The sequence below is a fragment of the Bos grunniens genome, chromosome 1, assembly GCF_055505025.1.
Source record: "Bos grunniens cultivar Pamir isolate PY7600 chromosome 1, Bosgru_T2T1.0, whole genome shotgun sequence".
NCBI classification, from domain to species: Eukaryota; Metazoa; Chordata; class Mammalia; order Artiodactyla; family Bovidae; genus Bos; species Bos grunniens.
Genome location: NC_141165.1, coordinates 93,914,554 through 93,933,575, shown reverse-complemented (window position 1 = coordinate 93,933,575; position 19,022 = coordinate 93,914,554). Strand labels below are relative to the sequence as shown.

Here is a 19,022-nt window from a genome sequence, read left to right as displayed (position 1 = left end):
GGAGGAGAGGGGTTGGGGGAGAGAGAGAGGTGGGCGGCTTTTTCTTCTGCTTTGCAAAAGCTCCAGGGCCCCCAGTCTTCTCTGATTACTCTCCAAGATGCTACACTCACTGTCTGGATTGACTGGATGCCAAGAAAACCCTCCTTTCAGGCCTTGGAGAGTTCCATGCTGTGGAATTAAAAAGTAAATGAGAACAGAAAGGGATGAAGGATAGAGAGTGAAAGGAAAAGAAAGCTGAGGAAATGAGTCTATTTGCAAGCTGGGAAATTTCTGTATCTCCTGGCTTGCTAGGCTCCAGTGATCCTTAGAAATAAAGGGACAGAACTAATATAAAAATGTTCCAATGCAGAAAGGATTAGGCTTTTGCACAAGAGGTGTCCAAGGAGTCTCTCTGCCTCTGGTCTGGAAATGGCAGGTCCTCTATAAGAGAACAAATGCATGGATTTGTCCTGAAAATCAGCTGGAGACTATAGCACTCACAAGCTGCTTCATAGGGACTTATGGGTCTCATAGAAGCCTTTCTCATGACAGAACAATCAGAACTGTTCATTCATGTGAGTAGCAAGGACAAAGAAGCTACTGTATGTCACCAATGGGCTTCCCTGGTGGCTCAGTGGTAAAGAATCCACCTGTTAATGTAGGAGATGCAGGTTCGATCCCTGCGTCAGGAAGATCTCCTGGAGAAGGAAATGACAACCCACTCCAGTATTCTTGCCTGGAAAATTCCATGGACAGAGGAGCCTGGCAGACTACAGTCCATAGGGTCACAAAAGTGCTAGACATGATTTAGCAACAACAAACATCACCCAACAACAGGTTAGAGGGAGCATCAAGGTACCTGACAGGAACACATCAAAAAAAAAAGTTTCTGACAGAATGTAATATATTTGCCACTAAAAAAAAAAAAAAAAGGAATCAGTTTGGAATGCTAGAATAGTTTATTATATTTATGTAACAGTTTCATGTACTTCACATGTCAACCATTGCTACATCTAACAAGCCATCCATAACTCAGTGAGTTAAAACATCAGTGATGGATAAGTCAGCGTGGCATTGTCTCCTCTAGGCTGAGCTCAGCTAGTCAGACAGGTCAGCCTCAGTCCAGAGTGGCTGGCGCAGCTCTGCTTCTCAGAGTAGGGCCAGGAAAGCTGGGTGGCTCTGCTACACTTGTCTCTCCTCTTCCTTGCACCGCCAGGCTAGCTCAGGCATGTTCTCCTCTTGGCACTGACAGAAGCACAGGAGGGGGCAGCCCCAGCCTTCCCTAATCTTGCCTTCTAGTATTCTTGCCTGGAGAATCCCAGGGACGGAGGAGCCAGGTGGGCTGCCGTCTATGGGGTCGCACAGAGTCGGACATGACTGAAGCGACTTAGCAGCAGCAGCAATATCTGATTAGACAAATGAAGTCCAAGAGCCAAGCCCAAATTCAAGGGATAGGAAAGCACGCACCGCTCTTTGAGAGAGACGCTATAAATTTATGTGGGAAAGGGTGTTGATATAGGGAGAAGTGATGCGTCGGGGCCAGTGGTTCCACCTATCCTGAAGAACCATTATCTCTTCAGTTTTAGGGCCCCTAAAGATCTTCTCTAGGCATCACTGGTTCTTCCCCAGTTAGTAGCTAGTGTTGGGGATCTCTTTAGGACTCGGTTTCCTGATCCATAAAATAAGGATAATACTTTCCCTGACTATCTCACAGGGCTGGTGTGGAGGCCAAATAAGATGGATGTAAAAGTTCTTAGAAAGCTCTAAGGTGTTACACACACCTATTACCACAATTATATACTACCATAAGGCAATACCCTTTGTATGTATTGGGCTTATAGACCATAGATTCTCTGTGAAACTGCTTATCTCTGGCATTTAGCACAAAGGCAGCTAGGGACAATATGTAAATAATGAGCATGGCTCTGTCGCAATAAACTTCATATACAAAAAAGACAGCTGATCGAGGGTAATCATTTGCTGGTCATGATATATATTCATAAACTTTCGGAATAGATGTTAAGATGGATTTAATTTGTCTGACATGCTTGTGCAAGAACTCCTTCAAAAGACTCCCTTCCGTCTGTCATTAACTCATCTTGGGGTTCAACAACAATGCATCATATATATGTATATAAATAACTGATTTACTTTACTGTACAGCTGTAAATCAACTATATGGCAGTAAAATTTAGTTTTTAAAATTATGCATCATAATATGTCAATTATACCCCAATAAAAAGAAAATTTTTTAAAAGATGCATCATATTAGCAAAGCTCCTCCTTCTGCACTTTAAACCCATGTTATTTCGTTCTGCATGGGGGTGGAGTTTATTTGTTATAGACAAGGTACTTTGTACACTCTAGGTATTTCATAAAGCCAAGTTATGTGGGGATTTTTGAAATTTGAGAAAATACGGAAAACATTTTCCATTTCCTCTGAAACATGAGAAGATTCCAGGCTTCCACTTTCCCCACCATGAGCTCCCGTGTGATCCTCTCTCACAGAAACAGGAGGCAGGGTGTAAGCATGGATCCTGGGACCTATTGCCAGTCTCTATTATGGGGACAGTCCCTTCATTTCCGCTGAAGAAACAACTGCTGCCACTGAGAACTCTCTACAACCACTTTGCTGTTTTCAGAAACGTCTTTGCATCTTCCCTCCCTGTCAGCCAGAGGGGTGATACTCCGTTACAACCACGTACAAGCATGGCTCCAGCCAGCACCCTTGGGAGATGAGTGAAGAGAGAAGACTTCTCTCTTCTAAGCTCTGGAAGGTCAGTTGGCCTACTTTAAAGGATTTGAAAATAAACAGAAAAACAAGCTGGAGGAAATCAAGAACAGTCACACAACCCCATGATTTCTTACCTGAACTCTTCATTAGGCATTCTGAATGATCCGCTTTGGAAGAGAAAACAGCTGATGCAAAGACTACAAAGGCTGGTGCGGGGGACTTGCTTTTATGAGAAGGCAAACAACCCAGAACTTTCCACAGGAGGCAGATTGCGCCAGGAGCTCCAAAGGAGCCCACTGCAAAATATTTCATTGTCCTGGAATGATCTTCTATACCTGAAATGAGGGTTTCAACAGTAAGTAAATTACCTGACACTGCCCAGAGTCAGTGCTGGTAATGAGGACATTTGGGGTCATGAATCTTATATCTCCCCATTTGGTACACAGTTTAGAAAGCAGGCAGGACCCCATACTGATTTCATGCCATCCCATCCACAGAGCTGGAGAGGCTCTCAGGGTACATTAAATTCAGTGCAGATATCACAGGGACAACCTCTGCAGGAACCTGGAGCTTTTTAAGGTCTGAGCTCCATTTACAGTTGGCAGATGCCCAGTTTTCCTAGGCTGCTCTGAGAAGCAATCCCTTGCAGCACAGATCAGGCTCAAAGAGCTCCTGTTCAAATAAAAGATTCCCTTTCTTTGTGCTCATCTGACAGTGGAAATATGCTAAGGAAGTGCCTCCCGGGAGTTGGAGCCCTGGATGGGGCATTCTTTCTGCATGGGTTAAAACCAAGTCTGGCTGCCATTTGTGACACACAGATTCCATGTCTAACCAGCCTGGTTTACTAATGCTCTGGCTTTGTATCCTCTCTGTTTTCCTTCCAATCATGACTTTCAGCTAAATGCTGCCTCCCTGCTGCCAGCCTCTCCTGTCCTACAAACCTACCTCATGTCCTAGCCCTCTCCTTAACTTTTCTATATCTTAACTTTAGTCATAGTCCTATTTCTCTAAACATATATTCTTTACTGACCCATCTGTTTCAGTAAATGAGATTATTCATCATTCTCCAAACTCATCTTGCTTTCTGCCATCATCTTCTTTCTGCACACCATCTTCTCAGCCTGGAATGTTCTATCCCATTTCTACCCATGCAAATCCTCCAAACCCTAACTTATACTGTTTTTCCTAAAAAAATAAATCAAAAGTGACATAATTAAGAGAATCTGGTTCAATCCCTGGGTCATGAAGATCCTCTGGAGAAGGAAATGGCAACCCACTTCATTATTCTTGCCTGGGAAATTTCATGGACAGAAGAGCCTGCCAGGCTACAGTCCATGGGGTCACAAGAGTCAGACACAACTTAGCAACTAAACCACCACCACAAAGTCCCTTAAACTCTGAACTTAAGTTGAATTTCTCTTATGATGTTATGTTCTCTCTCATATTATAATGAATTCTTTCAGATTGGAAAAATCACTATCTCTACACTGTCTTCCTCTTCCCAAAATATAACTCATAATAGATGCTTAGTTAACACTTGTCAACAAATCAGTCAACTGCAAAACTAAGAGCCTGAAAGATTCATTTGTCTTCTTAAGTACATAAAGCGTAACCAGGAAATGTTACCCCTATTGTGTGTATAACTTGTTCTGTCCCTTGAAGAAGTAAGAAATTTTACAGCAGTTTCACTAGGGTGTTTACCAAGTTGCTTACTGAATCATATTCTCTAAACCTAAGAGAAATAAGTTAAATCTTATTTTTCCCATAAGAGCAATCTTATAAAATTGGTTTCTGTTCTTAACCAAGACCTGGTACCCAACTTCTTCATATGAATGGTCACAAGCAGGATATTTAATCAATTTTAAAATGTTACACCTGTTACACTGTAGTGCATAAAGCTTTCTACAGTGTATATAAATCAATTAAACAAGGCTACACAGAAGCCTGTAAAATAAAATTTTACATTAAGTAAAATATAGGTCATAAAGGTCTACTGTACAAAGTTCTCATCTTCTTTAAAATCCCTTTTAAAATAAATCAGCCAGTGAAGATACTCCATGGATAGGGTTTCAGAAAGATTTCTTTAAGGAAATTTTGTAAAACCTCTTAGGAAAACTGTGTAGGGGATTAAAAACTGCAGTGACTTTTGGAGAAATGAATGCAGGAATGTAGGTTTGGCTGCCCCTATTTCTCCCTGATAACTTCCCCACAGTAAGTACAGATATTAACCAGCAAGGTTGAATTTCAATATAGAGGCAGAAAGTTTGCTGCCTTTTAAGTAGTCTTCTCATCAGCACTAGCTAATTTTCCCTGCTACATGACAATAACATACTCGGCCAAGAAATCTGCCCTGACATTAAAATGAATGCATTCATTTGCTCCCACATGATGATAGCCTTACTCTTTTCATCTGATAAAAAAACTTTACCTAGATTCCTTCCAGTTTGACAGACTAAACATCTACGACACTCACAGCCATCTCCACATTGCATCACCACAATAAGAAGTCTCCACGCTGCCTTTCACAACTGACGGTGGTGTGACTCCACATGATCGATCTACCTCTGATTTATGAGAACAATACCAGCCTTTCTCCATAGTTATCAAATCTAAGCCAGAGATGCTTAACTCTGACTACACATTAACATATCATTGCTGTTTACTCAGAGCAGTTGAAAATCTATGTCCACATGAAAACCTACACAAAGATATTTACAGCAGCTTTAAACATAACTGCCCAAACATGGAACCAACCAAGATGACTTTCAGTAGATGAATGGATTTACAAAACTTTGCTGCTTCTAAAAAATGGGATATTATACAGTGCTAAAAAGAAACAGACTATCAAGTCATGAAAAGAAATAGAGAAAGCTTAAATACATATTACTCAGTGAAATAAGACAATCTGAAAAGTTTACATGCTATATGAGTCCCATTATATGACATTCTCAAAAAGGCAAAACTACACACAATGAAAAGATCAATGATTATCATGATTAGCAGGGAGGGAAGAATGAATAAGTGTACCACAAGATTGTTATGACAATGAAACTACTTTGTTTGATATGATAATGGTAGATACATGTCAATATACATTTGTCCACACGTAAATTGTACAACACCAAGAGTGAATGCTAATGTATAGACTTTGGGTGCTAATGATGTGTCAATGTAGGTTCATTAATTGTATCAAATGGACCACTCTGGTGCAGGATTTGACAATGGAGGAGGCTATGCACGAGTAGGGACAGAAAGTATATAGGAAATCTCTACCTTCTTCTCAATTTTGCTGTGAACCTAAAACTGCTCTAAAAAATAAAGGCTATTTTTTAAAGTTTTAAAATAAATAAAAGTCCTCTCCCAAATTATTTACACACACACACATATGCCTGGGTGCTCCTCTCAGAACCAAAGCCAATTAAATCAGAAAATTGGAACCTCTGTGAGTGAAAACCAAGTCTCAGTATTTTTTAAAGCTCCCTAGGTGATTTCGGAGAAGGCAATGGCAACCCACTCCAATACTCTTGCCTGGAAAATCCCATGGACGGAGGAGCCTGGTAGGCTGCAGTCCATGGGGTCGCTAGGAGTCAGACACAACTGAGCGACTTCACTTTCACTTTTCACTTTCATGCATTGGAGAAGGAAATGGCAACCCACTCCAGTGTTCTTGCCTGGAGAATCCCAGGGACGGGGGAGTCTGGTGGGCTGCCGTCTCTGGGGTCAGACACGACTGAAGTGACTTAGCAGCAGCAACAGCAGCAGCAGCAGCAGCAGCAGCAGCAGCAGCAGCAGCAAGTGATTTCAATGTGCCAGCTGAGTGAGAATCACAGATCCCTGTATATAAAAAGCAGCCTGCTCACTCATTTGAAACTTAAAGCAAATAACCACCTAAGAGAATTCTTGGGCTCTAGACTCAATGTGAAAATATCCAGATGCATAACTTTGAATAGATTATATCCCCTCTCAAAGTCTTAATTCCCTCAAGTATAGTATGAGCAGAGTATCCCCCATACTAAAACAGTCCAATTCCTCAACAGACACTAGCAAACAAAATTCAATAGTACATTGAAAGGATTATACAATACAACTAGTAAGATGTATTCCTGCAATGCAAGGATGGTCCAATATACAAAAGTCATTCTCTATAATATACCAGATAGATAGAAGGAAGGAAAATAACCACATGATCATTTCAACTGATGCAGAAAGGCATTTCCACAAAATTTAACACATCTTCAAGATAAATTAGGAATATCTCAAACAAGTTAGGAAAAGAAGGAAACTGCATGCATGCATGCTAAATCACTTCAGTCATGTCCAACTCTTTGCAACCCTATGGACCATAGTCCACCAGGCTTCTCTGTTCATGGGATTCTCCAGGCAAGGATACTGGAGGGGGTTACCATGCCCTCCTCCAGCAAAGGAAATTACCTCAGCATAATAAAATCCATATATGAAAAGCCCACAGCAAACATATTCAACAAGGAAAGACTGATAATCTGCACTAGAGTTCTACATTTGTTACAAGCAATGAACCAACAATGACACCTTATTATCACCCAAAGTCTATAGTTCACATCGGGGTTCACTCTTGTACATTCTGTGGTTTTTGACAAATCGTATAATGATGTGAATCCACCATTATAGTAACATACAGAGTATTTTTGTTGCTCTAAAAATCCTCTGTGTTCCACGTATTCATATCAACCTTTTCAGATTGACTTCTCTCACTTAATAATATACATTTATGTTTTCTCCATGTCTTTTCATGGCTTGATTTCTTATGAGAAATCACTAATTTCTGCTCAATTTTGCAGTAAACCAAAAACTGCTCTAAAAAAAGTATTTTTTAAAGAAATGAAATGGTGCTATTCATATAAAAAAAAACCAGGGTGAATTAAAAGAAAGTAGAAGAGACAAAGATTTATGCAGCACCTATTATCTGTCATTATTCTACTGGGTGCTGAGATACAGTGATGAGCAAAACAGACATGGTCCCCATCCTCTTAGACCTTTCCATGTAGTACAGGAATCTGTCAAGCAAATCACACAAATATAAAAGTATAATGTTCAGTGACAGCATATACAGGCATATCTCATTTTATTATGCTTTATTGTGTTTTGCAAGTACTGCACTTTTTCTTTTTAAACAAACTGAAGGTTTGTGACAGCTCTGCATTGAGCATATCTATTGGTGCCATTTTCCAACACATTTGTTCAGTTCATGTCTCTGGGTCACATTTTGGTAATTCTCAAAATTTTTCATTATCATTATATTACAGTGATCTGTGATCAGTGATCTTTGATGTTACTACTGCAAATGCTTAACGATTAGTATTTTTATCAATAAAGACATTCTTAATTAAAAAAAGATGAAAGACTGAAAGCTTTTCTTCCAAGATCAGAAACAAGACAAGGATACTCACTTTCACCACCTCTATTCAACATAATACTGGAAGTCCTATCTAGAGAAATTAGGTAAGAAAAATAAATAAAAGGCATCCAAATTGGAAAGGAAGAAGTAAAATCATCTCTGTTCACAGATGACATAATCTTAAATGGAAAAAATCCTAAAAATTTCATTAAACACTTAGAATTAATAAATAAATTCAGTAAAACTGCAGGATACAAAATCAGCATGCAAAAATCAGTTGTGGTTCTATACACTGCTACTGCTAAGTCACTTCAGTCGTGTCCGACTCAGTGTGACCCCATAGACGGCAGCCCACCAGGCTCTCCCATCCCTGGGATTCTCCAGGCAAGAACACTAGAGTGGGTTGCCATTTCCTTTTCCAATACAGGAAAGTGAAAAGTGAAAGTGAAGTCGCTCGGTCGTATCCGACTCATAGCGACCCCATGGACTGCAGCCTACCAGGCTCCTCCATCCATGGGATTTTCCAGGCAAGAGTACTGGAGTGGGTTGCCATTGCCTTCTCTGAAATGTAGTATAGGCATACAATAAAATATTATTCAGCCTTAAAAAGGACAGAAACTCTGACACGTGCTACAACATGGGTAAACATGTCAAGGGCCCAGATTCAATCTCGGTCAAGGAACTAAAATCCGACAAGCTGTGTGGTCAAAAAAAGAAAAAACAAAAAACAAACAGTGGTGATGGTAGCACAAAATATGAATCCACTTAAATGCCACCAAATTGTACCTCAAGAATAGTTAAGATCGTAAATTTTATGTTATGTGTATTTTACAATTTAAGAAAAGACAGTATGATGGATGAATTCTATTCAAAGGCAACAGTTATTCAATAGTTAGTGGACACACGGTAACTACTATGGACAGCTGTTTTAATTCAACCACCTCCATTCTGATGGTAACAAACCAGCAAAGTAAGACTGTATAGCTGACTGGTGTTAGGGGAGACAAAAGTTACCTTGCTGAATTTCAAACCAATTATTTTATGTATCATTGAAATGCAACCATTAGCTGAGATTTCTGTCTGCTGGTTCTTGCAGACAGAAGAAGAGTTTCTTGCAGAAACCTCTATGATCTCACATGAAGATGCTAACGCATGAGTGGCTTATAATATAGTAAAAATGTTCATGTATGTTCATCTTTTTGAGGGTGGAATAAAGCTTTTTTTTAACTGTATTTGACATACAGAATCTTCTAAATTGATAATATTAACCTAAAATAAATATTATGTTAATATTTTTATTTAAAATGACACACTATTACTTCACCACAGAAGAGGAAATTTATGTCTTTTGAATGTGCATAGCTGAGCAATATTTAGACCTAATCAGACACTAAATATGAATATAATCAACTTGAACTCCTCCCCACAGCCACACCTGCCACTATCTAGTTGGTAACCACAGTAATAAAGTGGTACATTATAAACATTTTAGTCACTCAGTCATGTCTCTTTTGTGACCCCCCAGACTGTAGCCTGGCAGGCTCCTCTGTCCATGGGATTTCCCAGGCAAGAACTGAAGTGGTTTGCCATTTCCCTCCAAGAGATCTTCCCTATCCAGAGACCAAACTGGTGTCTCCCACATTGCAGGCAGATTCTTTACCACTGAGCCATCTGGGAAGTCCATGAACAACATAGGACAGTTAAAAGTGAATTCTTACAGTTATTAAATGTTATATCTTTAAAATAGATTTTATCTGTTTCAAACATCTCTACAAATTGGCACACACAAAACAACAGCAGAAAATTCCAAATCAAATCACATACATACATATAATGTTGGCATCTGGGCATCATGAGGATGAGACTCTGTTTTGCTCTCTTCAGTATCTCCTGTGTCTAGAATAGTACAAAGTGGTGCACAATAAGTATTCGCTGAATGAGAAAACAATGTGTATAGTTTCACTGAGGTCTCTGGTCAGACACCCCAAGCAGGACATGGGTGTGGTCACACCAGTGGATCAGATGAGCCAAAAGGAGGGAAACAGACCCAACTCTTGCCTCCAGACCTGAGGAAAGTATCTCCCGTAAAACATGTTTCCAGACTGCAGCAATTTCAGAGCTGAAGCAGCAGACAATAGGCCCCAATATGAGGGGTACAGAGATTCCAATATAACATGGGAAGGAAATGATAAGGAATTTAGGGTGGGCTATGTGAAGAAGCCCAGACAGGAAAGTGACCACTAAAATGTAGGAGAATTCCAGTCACTGGATTCTTGGAAGAAAGTCTCATGCCAAGAAGGCATTTCAGAAATCAAGGTCAAAGCTCCAATTCAGGGAACTGGAAAGATGGAGAACTAGGTTAAAAGCAACAAGCCAGAAATTTCCATTCCCTAAATGGAGGCAAATCACAAGAGTTAGATTAGCAAACTGGCTAGCACCTCATACTTAGTCCTAATGTGTGGGGCTGAGGACACTGACGCATCTCCTGTGCCTGGAACTGGGCTAAGTAAGCCTAGTGTGTTTACGTAAACTGGTTATGAAGAAGAAAGGATTCAGAAATCCCTCAGCACCACAAGTCACCTGGGTACTGCCACCTTAGAATTGACAGGGTAGCTCTTCAGCTCAATCCCTGATTCAGGAAATAATGCTGGGAGGAAAGGAAGAAGAGAGGAGACCGGGCATCCACAGACAGAATACGCAATGAGAAGGCTTTCCACTACAAAGAGAATTACACTGAAAGGACGCTGGGAAGACATGAACTGGATGCACAGGAATATTCCTGCCATGAAAAGGAGTCTGCAAATTCTTTTCCCCTTGCTTATGGCAGTAATGTGATTTCTCTAGTCTGTGATAAACAGCCTCACTGTTCATTCTCAATTGGTACTTTCTCTGACTCTATCTAATTCATGTGTTGTAAGAGTCTCCACTCCTTGTCAAGTATAAATGGAAGGTAATAATAACATTGTTTGTAATATCATTATTTTATAAGTATGCTATGTATTGTAAAGCTGTGTTGAGTTAATATCTGTAAGAAAGGATATGAATCTTATAAAAGAGGTCATACTAGATCAGAGATTATGCTCAGAAACTATAAGTTTGTCAAAGGAGGTCAACTATATGGTTGAAACTGGTTCTAGCAGCTGGATAACAAGAAATAAGGGAGTTTTTTAAGAACTTACTCTTTTAACTGTTACATGACCTTATGGTGTAAATATTCTCATTTTATTGATGACCAAACTGAGGCAGAGAGGCAAAAAGTAATCTGTCTAAGGTCACATCCCTAGTAATCCGGGACTCAGATAATTCAAACACACTTCCTGTCCAGATAGCCCTTGCTGTAAACCACTTGGTACACCAAGATATCCTCACTGACCTCCTCTGATAAACCTGTAGTTTATGAGCATGATCTCTGATCTAGCATGACCTATTTTAAAAGACTTTTATCCTTTCTTATAGATGTTAACTCAATGCAGCTTTACAATACATAGCACACTTATGAAACAATGATCAAATCTGATCTATGTGTCCGTGCAGCCATAGTAGAGGGTGATGGTTTCCTGTCATTTCATTCAAAACCCTCTCTTTGTATGGAGAAAAGCACTTTTCAATCATTTTCAGAGAAAAAAAACTTTAGGGGTTGGACAAATAACCAGCTAGCTAGATACCTTTCAGGGGCTTTGAATACCAAGCTTTCTTGAAGACCCAAAGCATACAGACGTTGCAAAACCCATGCCAATTCAGGGAGGTTTCCTTCTAATTAACGTGCCCTGGAAAAAATTAGAATTAGATTATGCAGGGATTCATTACATATGCAGTGTCCTGAGAGATACTGCACTGTATCTAAATATTAGATGTTCTTTAAATCGTACTCTGAATTTATGTACCCTGATTAACACACTACATTTGTTTTTATAAATTATTTGTTTGTATTTAATTTGTTACCTTCATCTATCAGGAGTGGGATAGAGCAAATCAGCAAAGGCATTAGACTACATGGTTGAAATCAGTTCTAACAGCTGGGTAAGAACTGAGAAGGAGAAATACAGTAATCCTAAAGCAGCAAGGAACTGAAAGAGCTAGAAGTACATTTTATAATGAATCAAAGACCAGAAGTGAAAAATGGGCCCTTCAAGAAGTAGGCCTTCCCATTATGGAGTTCATCAAGCGATAAGCATGTATACAAGTGCATTCTCCACCTTAGGGGCTCAGGATTACAGAGATGACTGCTTACTCCCTGCTGTTGAAGGATTTTATATCTAGAACTGAAATATCCAATAGAACTTGGATATTCTATTATATATATATAGAATATTTCTATATATATTCTATATATGTGCTATCCAATACGGAAAACAAAAACTACATGAGGCTATTTAAATTTAAATAAGTTGAAAATTCAGTTCTTCAGTCACATGAGCCACATTTCAAGTGCTAAATAGCCAAATGTGGCTACTTAAATTTAAATTAATATTTAAAGAAAATTCATAATTTAGTTTATCAGGAATAATGGTCACATGTCAAGAGCTTAGTAGCCTTTCATGACTTGTGGCTACTGTGCTGGACAGTCAAACATGGAGCATTTCTTTCATCACAGGAAGTTCTATTGGACAGAGATGCTTTCAAAAATGTCAGAAGAGGAGGAAAGTACAATGTCCTTATTTTTAAGAAGCATTAATTGTACAGTCTTCTTTAAATGAAATCAATCATAAGATGATTCCAAGCAGGACCTTGTGCACAAAAGGCTCACAGGTTCCTGACACAAAAGCTTCTCTGTGTCCCCTATGTCTCTCTTTTTCTTCATATGATATAATTTTTAAATTTTATCTATTTTTTATTTGAAGGATAATTGCTTTACAGAATTTTGTTGTTTTCTGCCAATTATCAACATGAATCAGCCACAGGTATACCCCATTTCTTGAATACAGGACACAGGCTTCATTCAGCCTCCTAGAACTTCTCTGAATTCCAAGGGCAAGTTCAAACAGATACTAATTAGGGAAGGGAGGAGATGCAGAGACAATGGAGGAACAGTCAAGAGAAACAGTAGTGCAGTCTTGGGGGCAAGGTCTTGGATCCCCCCAAGCGATACACATAACAATATCTTTGAACTGTTTTGCAGATACAGAAATGCCCACCAGGTTTGAGAAAAATTAACGATATGCTGTCCACAAGTACAAAGACCCCAGACTGGTTGGAACCCAAAGGTTGATGATGCTGACTCCCACTTATTTCACCATCAACCAGTCAGAAGAATGTCCACAAGCGGATCATGCCCTCTTTGAACCATTACTATAAACCTTTTCACTAACCCCTCTAGGTTGGAATACATAGTTTTGAGGGCATTAGCTCTCTGTGCACCCCCTGCCTGGCAAAGCAATAAAGCTATTCTTTTCTACTTCATCCAAAACTCTATTTCCTAGAATTAATTCAGTGTCAGGGTACAAAGGCCAGAGTCAGCTTCAAAGTCATGATGCAAAGTAAAAATAATGGACAAGATTCTAAGAAATCTTATCAACTGAAGGCAACCTATCTTAAATTGCCTTTGAATTCACACATGATCATAACACTGCTAAGGAATGTCTTTAACGTTTGAGGTAAAGCGTTTGGCACAAAAAGTTTCCACTTGAGAAGTTTTCCACGAAAAAAGTTAAATCCATTCAAGTCTTGACTGTGTAGTCAAAGATGATCAATGCGTGTTGATGTAGCTATCAGGGAAAGAATGAAATTTAGGATAACAGAGATACCATTGAGGTGAATTATTTTGTTCCAGCAAACCTCATGCTGAGATTTATTTCTTCTCCTTGGTAATGCATAACAAAGAAAGTCAAGTGCGGGCTTGTGTCAGTGGGACTATTTAAGCTGATGCATTACAAGACTAGTAGTGGCTTTCACCTCATTCAAGCTATGGGCCTATCTGTTCTCATTAAGAACTAATATTCTCAGTGACTTGAAACTTATCATAAATATTTAAGTGGAGTTGCTTCTAAAATGGGGGCTTCCCAGGTGGCTCAGCAGTAAAGAATCCACCTGCCAATGCAGGAGATGGAGGTTTGATCCTTGGGTCAGGAAGATCCCCTGAAGAAGGAAATGGCAACCCACTCCCATATTCTTGCTTGGGAAATCCCATGGACAGAGGAGTCTGACAGGCTACAGTCCATGGGGCCACTGAAGAGTCAGACACGACTTGGCTACTAAGCAACAACAACTTCTAAAATGAGAGCTTCCTCCTTGACCTTCATTCATGAAAGGGCCCCAACCCATTTGTGACTATGTTTCCAAGGAGGAGCATAACAGGTGTGCCCACAGCGACAGGCCCTCCATACTCAGGTAGACTCTGACACTCATGCCATGAAAGTGGAACCCAGTACTTATGCAGAGTAGAGTACATGGGTCTTTCAACATCTTGTTTATGTACCTGGATCTTGGGGTGGCCTTTTTGTTACCATCTTCAGAACTCTGGCCTAGAAAACACTCCATAAGGCAATTTGATTTCTAAAAATTGGCTTCTTCACACATGAAACAATTTAATTTAAATAATAATAGTAATCTTGTTAATTGAAGGAGGGAAATTCACTGAGTGAAGCCACATTAATGCCTAGCATCATTTTAATCTGCTTGCTGCTAAGTCACTTCAGTCGTGTCCAACTCTGCAACCCTATAGACAGCAGCCCACCAGGCTCCCCCGTCCCTGGGATTCTCCAGGCAAGAACACTGGAGTGGGTTGCCATTTCCTTCTCCAGTGCATGAAAGTGAAAAGTGAAAGTGAAGCCCCTCAGTCATGTCCGACTCTTAGCGACCCCATGGACTGCAGCCTACCAGGCTCCTCCCATGGGATTTTCCAGGCAAAAGTACTGGAGTGGGTTGCCATTGGCCTTCTCCAAAATAAAAGAACATTCTAGTAGAAGGCAGAAGAGAGCTGCAAAGCAAGCTAAGGAGCAAATGGAGAACAGTGGTATCAGTAAGTCTGGCAGGAGTGATGTAGTCACGTGTGTCGTCACTCAGTCGTGTCTGACTCTTTGTGACCCTATGGACTGTAACCTACAAGGGTCCTCCGTCCATGGGATTTTCCAGGCAAGAGTACTGGAGTGGGTTGCCATTTCCTTCTCCAGGGGATCTTTCTGACCCAAGGATTGAACCCAGGTCTCCTGTATTGCAGGCAGATGCTTTACCCTCTAAGCCACCAGATCCCTAAGTTAATCTGCTTAGGATATCTAAATTTAGCAGGCTGAGCCCTGCCCACCGTCAGGAGAAAGATCTCTGCCCCTGTCCTGGAGGTTAGCCAACAACACCTGGTGACAAGCGGGTTGCCTTCCCTTTCCCACTTTCCGCATTCTAAACTTTCATTTTCCCTGTTGTGGTTCTATCCCTTTTTCATTTTTGAATTAAAAAGTTATACAACCTAAAGCAGTCCTTTTAAAAATAGACTCTCATGCTTTCTTCCATTTGGTGATCCATAGAAACCCTCAGAATAAACCTCCAAACCCAAGCTCCAGTAATAATCTAACCATGATCATTGTTGTTATTACAGCCATCAGGCATTCATCCACTCCTCCTTTTATCCTTACTGTTCTCACTATACTGGTTAAATAAAACTCTCCCACCAGCATGGAAGCTCCTGGGGTACCACCTTACCACCTCCTCTGGGAAATGACTGCCGTGAAACACTCCCACATACTTGTTCCTTTTAGTCATGCCTGATTGGATTAAGAGGGGACATCTAAATTAAGAGGAACTAGTCAAATTGTTTCTTCCTAAAAAATTAGAATTAAGATTTTAATCAGTCTGACCTGGTTTTTGCAATTGCAAACTTGAGAGATCTGATTTGGCTACCTTCTGCCTTGCATATAGCAGAGGAAAGTGGGGGAGGAGCCAATTTACAGGGGGAAAAAAAATAAACTTCTGGCAGCTTTTCAATTTAAGTTCCTATCTCCCCAGCCCCAACTCTTCACATCTCTCATGGATATACACAAATAACCACAATCCCCCTTCAAAGCAGATCACCGCCTCTCTGACACAATCATCTCCATCTCTTTTCCTTTTTACTTTTAAATGACTGTGTTCATATACCCTCTTCTTTCTTCCTGTGTCAAGTACAGAGATTCTCTCCTCCTTTTTAAGACTGACCATCCATCTTGACTTGGCCCTGTTCCTTTCCATCTCCCAAGTAACCGTCAATGTCTATTCTTCAATTATCTGATTTTGCATCTACCTTGTCATCTGCCATTTCTATTTCTCCAGGAATTCTCCTTAACCTTCAGGCGTGCTTCTGTTTTCCTTCACTTTGTCACCAAACTCCTTAAGAAAGAGATGTGTACTTTTCTAAACAAGTGCTGAGCTTTGGCTATCCCAAAGTACCAATAACCCCAGAGCTCTGCACTTCCACCTCCTGTCCACCGTCATGCTCCATCAAGCCCAGCAAACTGTCCTCTGCCATCCTCACTCCACGGAAGCATTTATCCCAAAGGGCATCTCAGACTTTCAATCACCAAGTCCTGAGTTCTCTTCTTATTTCTCTATTTGGCTTTTGCGTCACATAAAAGAAACAGTTTATTCTCGGTGAAAGACAGAATAATGTGCTGTGTGCTTAGTCACTCAGTCGTATCCAACTCTTTGCGACCCTATGAACTGTAGCCCACCAGGCTCCTCTGTCCATAGGGATTCTTCAGGCAAGAATACTGGAGTGGGTTGCCATGCCATCCTCCAGGGGATCTTTCCAACCCAGGGATCGAACCCAGGTCTCCCCCATTGCAGGTGGCTTTTTTACCATCTGAGCCACCAGAGAAGACCAGACAGAATAATGATTCCCCCCAAAATGCCCAAATCCTAATCCCTAGGTCCTGTGAATATGTTATATTATATAGCAAAGGGGAACTGGCAATGTGATCAAGGTTACAGACCTGGAGATAGGGAGAGATTCATAGATTATTCATGTGGGGACAATCTAATCATATGAGCCAAGAGTCAGTCAGAGAAATGTGGTGAAAAAGCAATAGGAGAGCTTTGAAGTATGAGATAGACTTAATCCACCATTGCTGAAAATGGAGGAAGACAGCCTCCAGCATCTGAGGAGGTCCTCAGGCAACAGCCAGCAGGGAAATGGGACCTCAGTCCTACAACCATTAGAAAGTGAATTCTGCCAACAATCCTAAGGATCAGGTAAACAGATTAACCCTTAAAACCTCCAGAAAAGAATGTAGTCCTGTGACATCTTGATTTTAGACAGGTGAGAATCTTGCCAGGATGGGATTTATAGAACTGAAGATAATTTTCTTTAACCACTAAGCCATTAAGTTTGTGGTAACTTGTTATAGCAGCAATAGAGAATAGAAACATCCCCTTCTTTCTGAAAGTTTCTCCTTGGTTTTCATAATAATGCCTTTTGTGGTTCTGTCCCCTCTCCTGGAACTCCTCTTGTGCTCTTCTTTACTCCCATTCTCCCTATACACAGGTAATTATATTTTTGTTTTCATTCCTGTTCTCCTCCTGGCAATATTATAAAATTTCATAATCTCAACAACCACTTCCACTCATATGGAACCAAAAGCTAAACTCCTGCCTCTGACATTTCCCCCAACTATCTGCTGGTCATCATCATCTAAATAATCCACCACTCAAACATTTAGTATGTCCCAAACTATTAGTATTAGTCCCAAACATTTAGTATGTCCCAAAAGATGAATTCATCATCTTTTTTTCCAGGGATTGCTTACCCTCATTATTGTTCTATCTTTTTACTCACATTACCATTCTCAGTTGCCCTAATTCAGAAACCCCAAGTGACCGTGGAAATCTATTGACATTCTAAAATACCCACTTCTACAATTCTTTTCAAAATCCTATGTATCATCTTTCTATGTGTTTCCCTTTCTCTACTCCCACTGGCCTGCTGAATCAGCCAGGATTGAACCACGAAGATATGTGCTATGCTGTGCTAAGTCGCTCAGCTCTGTCTGACTACTTGAGACCCCATGGACTACAGCCCATTTTTATCCTATGTCCATGGGATTCTCCAGGCAAGAAAAGAGTGGGTTCCCATGCCCTCTTCCAGGGGATCTTCCTGATTCTGGGATCAAACCTGTGTCTCTTCTGTCTCCTGCATTGGCAGGCAGGTTCTTTATCACTAGTGCCACCTGGGAAGGCCCATGAAGATACAAAACCACACTAATTATTTTCAAAAGACTTAATACAGAATTTTAGTTCTACAGGTGCTAGAAACAATAAGAAGCTAAACAAGGGATAATCAAGCAATCCAGAAATGAGTACAATGGTAAATTGCTATTCTCTCTACCTTGGAGAGGCAAAAATGGAAGACAGAATTACCAAAGCTAAAGCCACTGCTGGCAAAGAAGTTACCACTGCTGTCAAAGTACCACCGGAAACAGACAAGAATCTGGAAACAGAAAAGAGATCTACTCCTCTTTCCCTCCCCTCTTTCACCAGTGTGCCTCATTTGCCAAACCAGTAGGAAGCCAGCTGACACCTAGTGTGGAGTCTGGGAAACACAGCCTGTAGGAGTCAGCTACTTTGCAATCAGAAAGTGAAAGTGTTCCTCATTCAGTCCTGTCCAACTCTACAACCCCATGGATTGTAGCCCACCAGGCTCCTCTGTCCATGGAATTCTCCAGGCAATAATACTGGAGTGGGTTGCCATTCCCTGTTCCAGGGGATCTTCCTGACCCAGGGATCCAACTCACATCTCCTGCATTGCAGGCCGATTCTTTACCATCTGAGCCACCAATCAGAGGAAGTGAGAGATTTAGATCTGAAAGCATATAAGAAGTTTTCTGTTATATATGCTAGCTCTGCCCCTCATTTCCTCTCACCTTGACCATTTATAAAAGTCTCTTAATTGGTCTTACTACCTCATGCTCTTCCACACTATTGTCAGACTCATCTTTCTAAAACAATAATCTCATTGTGGTACCTTCCTCTGCA

General features: G+C 40.5%; 1 long non-coding RNA gene across 2 annotated transcripts in view; it reads right to left on the bottom strand.

Annotated features, from left to right (window-relative positions):
• Positions 1 to 19,022, bottom strand: part of LOC147379948 (uncharacterized) — a 289,568-nt gene that overhangs the window by 37,269 nt on the left and 233,277 nt on the right. For both annotated transcript variants that reach the window (XR_015165191.1, XR_015165189.1), the window contains 2 exons: positions 9,916 to 9,983; positions 2,848 to 3,048 (listed from right to left, as the gene is read on the bottom strand). This is a non-coding gene — a long non-coding RNA (uncharacterized LOC147379948). The remainder of the gene's footprint in view (positions 1 to 2,847; positions 3,049 to 9,915; positions 9,984 to 19,022) is intronic.